Source organism: Odocoileus virginianus, chromosome 21 (assembly GCF_023699985.2).
Source record: "Odocoileus virginianus isolate 20LAN1187 ecotype Illinois chromosome 21, Ovbor_1.2, whole genome shotgun sequence".
Taxonomy (NCBI): Eukaryota; Metazoa; Chordata; class Mammalia; order Artiodactyla; family Cervidae; genus Odocoileus; species Odocoileus virginianus.
The window spans coordinates 16119772-16127223 of NC_069694.1; the positions used below are offsets into that span (position 1 = coordinate 16119772).

At 37.3% G+C, this 7452-nt stretch overlaps 1 pseudogene; it reads right to left on the reverse strand.

Annotated features, from left to right (window-relative positions):
• Positions 1–2775: 2775 nt before the first annotated feature.
• Positions 2776–3132, reverse strand: LOC110122578 (small ribosomal subunit protein eS27-like; annotated as a pseudogene).
• Between the last annotated feature and the right edge of the window lie 4320 nt (positions 3133–7452).

Consider the following 7452-nt stretch of genomic DNA (forward strand, 5'->3'; position numbering starts at 1 on the left):
ATGTTTTATTTCCTGGAAAAACAACTTAAAATTGAGCTGCAAAGCAGCTTAAGTTAATATCCCAGTGTTTAAATAGGATGTCAGTGCAAAGAAGAAACCATAGCCAAGTGCGTAGAAAACACTGTTACAAGGTGAAGTTAAGTAAACGAAGGATGAGGTGTATTTTTTATTTTCCCATATCTTTTGTATCCTAGGTATAACTGATGCGGTGGGGGAATGTTTTATTATTAGTTGAACCACTGAAGTAAAATATCATAAAAATAAGATGAGTACCATCTAGTTATGATTTTGGTGTTTACCTAAGGAGGGTTAAACCCATGTCTTTACTCTTCCATCTTGAATGTGAGATCTATATTTATTACATTAAATACAAAATATAAACTCTTATCTGGAAAGGTCTTATAAAATCTCTTAATTTAGTTTGTATGAATCCTAATCAAATTGATCCAGATTCTACCATATACAATATCATTTAGCATGGTTAAACAAAAGAAGTCTCTTTACTAAAAAATGTATACAAATGGTAAAAATAATGAAAAGAAGAAATTTTTGTACAGTGAAGCAAGCTTCCATTGAAACTCAGTGCTTTCATTAATCAGTCACAATTAGTGGCATTTGCTTATGACAAAACCAACTTATTAGGCTTCCCATGTGACTCAATGGGTAAAAAATTCACCTGCAATGCAGGAGATGCAGTCAGATGCGATTTCAATAACCTGGCTTGGAAGATCCTCTGGAGTAGGAAATGGCAACCAACTCCATTATTCTTGCCTGGAGAATCCCATGGACAGAGGAGCCTGGTGAGCTGCAGTTCTTAGGGTCACAAAGAGTAAGACATGACTGAAGCAACTGAGCATGCATATTAACCAACATATTAAAATGTTAGCACTGTATTTTCTTTCATATTCCTCTGTAACACTTCTAGATTCTTTGAAGCCATTCAAAACACCTGAACTTTATTAAAATTCATTATTATTATTATGTATACCTTCATTTATTAAATGTATACCTTCATTTTAATGCATACCTTCACTTTAAATATAAATATCCCCTTAAATTAAGACTTTGGCTGATTCATGTTGATATATGGCAGAAATCGATACAATATTGTAAAGCAGTTATCTTCCAATTAAAAAATAAATTAATTAAAAAATGTTTCTACCTACAAGTTTAAAAGTACATAAGTTTTAAAGAATTTAATGACATTTATTTTATGAGACATCATCATCCAGCATTACCATCATCTTCATTCTCATAATTACTTTGTATATGGCAGTTATTTCTGAATTTCTTATCTCTACTATTTATCAAGGACTTGCCTATCCAGTAGTTTAGGTTGTAAAGTTTTTACCTTTGCAATCAAATCATGGCTGATAAATTAACACTCAAACATTACTAGATTTTTATTCATATATTAACCATAATATTTCATTTGGACCAAATAATTTTATATGGTTTATAGACTATATTCTCACAGAAACTTTTCAATAAAAGTCTATAAATGATCAGATGGCTTTATATGGCATATTTTTAAAATAACATTTTCCTCTATCTAGATTAGAATCACAACCATGATGCAAAAATAGCAGTCATCATGTTAGGAATCATTTATGTGGCTTCATGAAATAAGTAATACTTTTGAGTTAGAATATGAAGAGTTATATGTTGATACTGTTTTCTTTAGATATAATGTGAGGGAAATATCCAAGTATAAGGAGCAAAGAACCATGATAATTCTATTTACAAAATATATTATAATTTAAAAGCATTTTCTGATGTACCTTGTTACCTAACAAAACCATTATATGTCAGATATCCTGCTTTCAAATTAAAGTGAGATTTTGCTTCATGTTTCTTCCGATTGTTTTTCATTTAATACTTATTACAAACCTATAGCATTCCTATAAAGATAAATTCAGTAATAGACAAAATTGTTTCAACTAAAATGCTTGCAAAATGAGAAAAATGTCTCAAAAAACAGGTACATGCAGTTGATATTTTTCTCCATGGAAATTTCTAAGCCTCATATTCAATGGCAAGTAATGAATTTTGTTGATTTCATACACTGTAGATTTATAGTTGTGCTGATGCTGGCTGAAGGATAACCTATTACCCAATAACTTTGTTCTCTCCAGAGGGAGTAAAAATCATTTTACAAGAATCCCTTCCTTATTTTATATACAAACAAAGAGTTAAGTTCAGAGCCTGAAATCTGACTCTGTTTTATCTTGTCCTGTTTAGAACATTTTTCAAGAGCTAGCAACTGCATTTCACCTACTCCCAATCAGGATATGTTCTACATTATATCACATGTTGATGAATGAAGCAGGAGACATTAGAGTTCTAAATCCTCAAGTGTTTCCCTACGAGGGACAAAAAGGAGGGAAAAAAAAATCTTGCTTTATATAAGATTTCAGTGTTTCCACGTATTATGCTTTCACTTGAAATGTAATTGAGTTCCATGAGGGATTTGGCACACTTTCAGAAGTAATAAAAACCATTAATGAACTTCACAATTAAGGAATGATATTTATTGAAAAGCCTGTTTCCTGCCGAGCTGCTGAAGAGCACAAACCCTTGTTTGGAAGATGTGTCTGCCATGTGGCACTTCAGCTTACAAAGCAGCTCATCGTATTTCGGATTTGAAAGTACACAGAAGAATAGGATAGGGCACACTTACTTAGGCAAAGTGGAACGAAAGATCACATTGTTTCTAGTGAGTATTAATGCCCCACATATTGTCAGCTTGAAAGAGTTCCATATTTAAGAGTTACCTTTTTTTTTTTTTTTGTATCCAAAACTTGTTTATTGGGATGGTCTCCCGTTCATCTTGATACAGGGTGCTTTTAGTGCTGCTTCCGTCTGAAGGAGCATCCTTCTGTAAGCCTTGCTTTTCCCTCCTGTAGGCTGGCAGAGGACAGTAGAGCAGCCAACACACAAAACTACTGTTTGTGCATGGCTAAAGACGGTGGTGATTTTATAGCATCCTGGGCATTTTACATCCATGAAATAGGAATTGGGGCTCTGCACCAGGCGCTTCTTCTTGTGTTTCCTCTTCTCCTCTTCTGGAGAGGGATGAAGAAGATCCTTTGCGAGAGGCATGTTCTCGTGAGGAGGTCGTCACCGCCGGAAAGGTAAGAGTTACTTTTAATGAATTGTTGCTATTAGCTCAATCACAAGCTTCACATTTTAGGAGATATTATTCAATAAAATTCTCATCATTCCAAGTTCAGTTCAGTTCAGTTGCTCAGTCGTGTCCATCTCTTTGTGACCCCATGGACTGCAGCATGCCAGGCTTCTGTGTCCATCACCAACTGCCGGAGGTTGCCCAAACTCATGTCCATTGAGTCAGTGATGCCATCCAACCACCTCATCCTCTGTCATCCCCTTCTCCTGCCCTCAATCTTTCCCAGCATCAGGGTCTTTTCCAATGACCCTGTTCTTCGTGTTCATCGTGGCAGGTGGCCAAAGTATTGGAGTTTCAGCTTCAGCATCAGTCATTCCAATTCAGGACTGATTTCCTTTAGGATGAACTGGTTGGATCTCCTTGCAGTCCAAGGGACTCTCAAGAATTTTCTCCAACACCACAGTTCAAAAGCATCAATTCTTTGACACTCAGCTTTCTTCATATAAATTTTCTCAGCCTTCACTGCCTGCATAGGTCCAAATGCACTGATTTATCTGTAAGACGTTCAGGGTAATAATAAACTGCCGCTTCTGCTTCCATGTTTGGTCAATAATTTTGTGTAGTCTACAATATAAGAATCCCAGCACTTTTACCTCAGAATCAAGACAAATTTAAAGGAAATTAATATGGCCCGCAGAATACTATAGTTGTTTAGCCACTAAGTCCTGTCCAACTCTTTGAGATCCTGTGGACTGTAGCCCACCAGGCTCCTCTGTCCATGGGATTTTCCAGGCAAGAATACTGGAAGTGGGTTGCCATTTCCTCCTCCAGGGAATCTTCTGGACCCAAGGATTGAACCCATGTCTCCTGCACTGGTAAATGATTCTTAACTGCTGAGCCACCAGGGAAGCATGGTTGATCTTATCAAGCCCTGATTTCTCAAATCCTCACTTAAACTCCATCTCACCACATCATATAGCCTAGTTTATGCTTTGTAATGGTTACAGGTCGAATGAATGGCATCAGTTGCTGATCATATCAACTATTTTGAAAGCATAGATCCCACCAGGGCCCCTCCCTCCAGGTTTGAAGTGAAACAAATCAATATTTCGGCCAAAATGATGAGACTGATAGGTTCTACTATATTTCTATTCAGCATTCTCCTTTCCTATCTGCCACCTAAAATCCAAGAAGTTCTGTTAACCTGTTCTCTCCTAATTGATTGGTGGCTTAGACCGTAAAGTGTCTGCCTACAATGCGGGAGCCCTGGATTCAATCCCTGGGTTGGGAAGATCTCCTGAAGAAGGAAATGGCAACCCACTCCAGTATTCTTGCCTGGAAAATCCAATGGACGGAGGAGACTGTTAGGCTACAGTCCATGGGGTCGCAAAAGAGTTGGACACGACTGAGTGACTTCACTTTCTTTCTTTTCTTTAGAGGAACAAGTCTTATTTACTTTTCTATATTAAGACCTGCATCCGCACCTCTATTGTAAACAAATATACCTTCTGGCTGACTTTTCACTGAACCTGTTTTTGAGCAAGCTCCAGGAGTTGGTGATGGACAGGGAGACTAGGTGTTCTGTAGTTCATGGGGTCACAAAGAGCATGGAATTGCTCACAACTGAGTGACTGAAATGAACTGATCTGAATCTTAAATTATAATAATGAATTCATTTCTTTTTTCAGTAAACTAAGTTAAATGAACCTTTTGCTTTCAGGAATCAAGGTCAATCTGTGGAAATCTAAATAGAATTGGAGTACATACCTCCTGAAAGAAACAGCTCAGAGTTAAGCAGATGAGAGATATCAGGGTTGCCAACACTTTAGCCCCAGGTTTTACATTTCTGGGTTCAAAGCAACTGCTTCCCATCTCATCATAGCCCTGCTATCAGGAAGGGGATGGATTTGAAGCAAAGGGAAATCAGAAGTTTCATTTCTGCTCGCATTGGTAAAACCAAAATATGGACATATGGCTTTGCCAAAGAATACAGAGTGTGGTTTTCTAGCTGAGCAGCCATATGGACAGTTAAATCTTAGTGTGTATCTAAAACTAAACAGAAGAGAGGGATGATGAATATTTGTGCAGTTTCTTGTATGTGCGCATGAGCGCACCACATCTTGTTTCCCCTGGAAATCTCTCATTTTCACTCACTACAAAACATAGCAATACTCTCCACTTATTCATAAATCAATGTTTTTGGCTAAGATCGCAAATCACTTTTGTTAGATTTCAAGTTTTTCTATATAGGATATCTGCATTATGCTGGCAAGAGTGTTAGTAACTCAGTCATGTCTGACTCTTTGCAACCTTATGGACTGTAGCCAGCCAACCTCCTCTGTCCGTGGAATTCTCCAGGCAAGAATAGAGAAGTAGGTAGCCATTCCCTCTCCAGAGAATCTACCTTACCCAGGGATTGAATTTCCTGTATTGCAGCAAGATTCTTTACCACCGATTCACTAGGGAAACCCCAAAGGTGACAAATTTTCATGTTTCATCTTTTTTTTCCATTTATTTTTATTAGTTGAAAGCTAATTACTTTACAACATTGTAGTGGTTTTTGCCATACATTGACATAAATCAGTCACGGATTTACATGTGTTCCCCATCCCGATCCCCGCTTCCTCCTCCCTCTCCATCCCATCCCTCTGAGTCTTCCCAGGGCACCAGCCCCGAGCACTTGTCTCATGCATCCAACCTGGACTGGTGATCTGTTTCATCTTTTTTAACTTCTTAATATTTGACATGAATCACATGCTTTTACTTAAATTACTTTTTTTTCCTGAATTTATGTTATAATCTCCCTGCATGGAAGAGAAACTCTGTTACCTGTTCTCAATTTGTACATCTGAACATTACGAACTTTACATGGTAATCAATCTCTCAATCTTCTCCATAAATAGCTTTGCATAAACAATAGCACTATCTGGGATATACCCTCAATACAAACAACTTATATAAATAAGTACATAGTTGTTGACAATAAAGTAATTTGTCAAAAAAAAGTAGTAATTTGTTAGCACTGAACTCCTTGTGTACATTATAGACATTTTTACTTGAAAATCTAAAATCCTGAAACCTAATTACTGCAGTTGATTATTCAAATGTCTAACTCAAGGGCCTCTTGATTTATAAGAACACAAGTGGAATGAAGCAAATGTCTCATGTAGGGGTTATTTTCTGAACTGATTGCAGAGCTCAGTCAGTTCTTTTAGAGGTTTCTTTTTTTTTTTTTTTTGCCCCTGCACCAAGAAGTGATAAACAGATTCAATAGATTAGATCTGATAGAGTGCCTGAAGAATTATGGACAGAGGTTTGTGATATTGTAGAGGAGGCAGTTATCAAGACCATCCCCAAGAAAAAGAAATGCAAAAGGGCAAAATAGTTGTCTGAGGAGGCTTTACAAATACCTATGAAAAGAGAAGCAAAAGGCAAAGTAGAAACGGAAAGATATACCCATTTCAATGCATAGTTCCAAAGAATAGCAAGGAGATATAAGAAAGCCTTCCTCAGTGATCAATACAAATAAATAGAGAAAAACAATAGAATGGGAAAGACTAGAGATATCCTCAAGAAAATTAGAGATCTCAAGGGAAGTTTCATGGAAAGACAGGCACAATAAAGGGCAGAAATGATATGGAACTAACAGAAACAGAAGATATTAAGAAGAGATGGCAAGAATACACAGAACTATAGAGAAAAGACTTTCCTGACCCTAATAACCAAGCTGATGTGATTACTCAACTAGAGCCAAATATCCTGGAATGCAAGTCAAGTGGGCCTTAAGAAGCATCACTATGAACAAAGCTAGTGGAGATGACGGAATTCCAGTTGAGCTATTTCAAATCCTGAAAGATGGTGCTGTGAAAGTGCTGTACTCAAACATGCCAACAAATTTGGAAAATTCAGCAGTGGTCACAAGACTGGAGAAGGTCAGTTTTCATTCCAATCCCAAAAAAAGGCAATGCAAAAGAATGTTCAAACTACTGCACAATGCACTCATCTCACACGCTAGCAAAGTAATGCCCCAAATTCTCCAAGCCAGGCTTCAACCATACACAAACCGTGAACTTCCAGATTTTCAAGCTGGTTTTAGAGAAGGCAGAAAAGCAGAGATGAAATTGCCAACATCTGCTGGATCATTGAGTCAGCAGGAAAGTTCCAGAAAAACATCTCCTTCTACTTTATTGACTATGTCAAAGCCTTTGACTATGTGAATCGCAATAAAATGTGGGAAACTTTGAAAGAGATGGGAATAGCAGACCACCTGACCTGCCTCTTCAGAAATCTGTATGCAAGTCAGGAAGCAACAGTTAGAACTGATC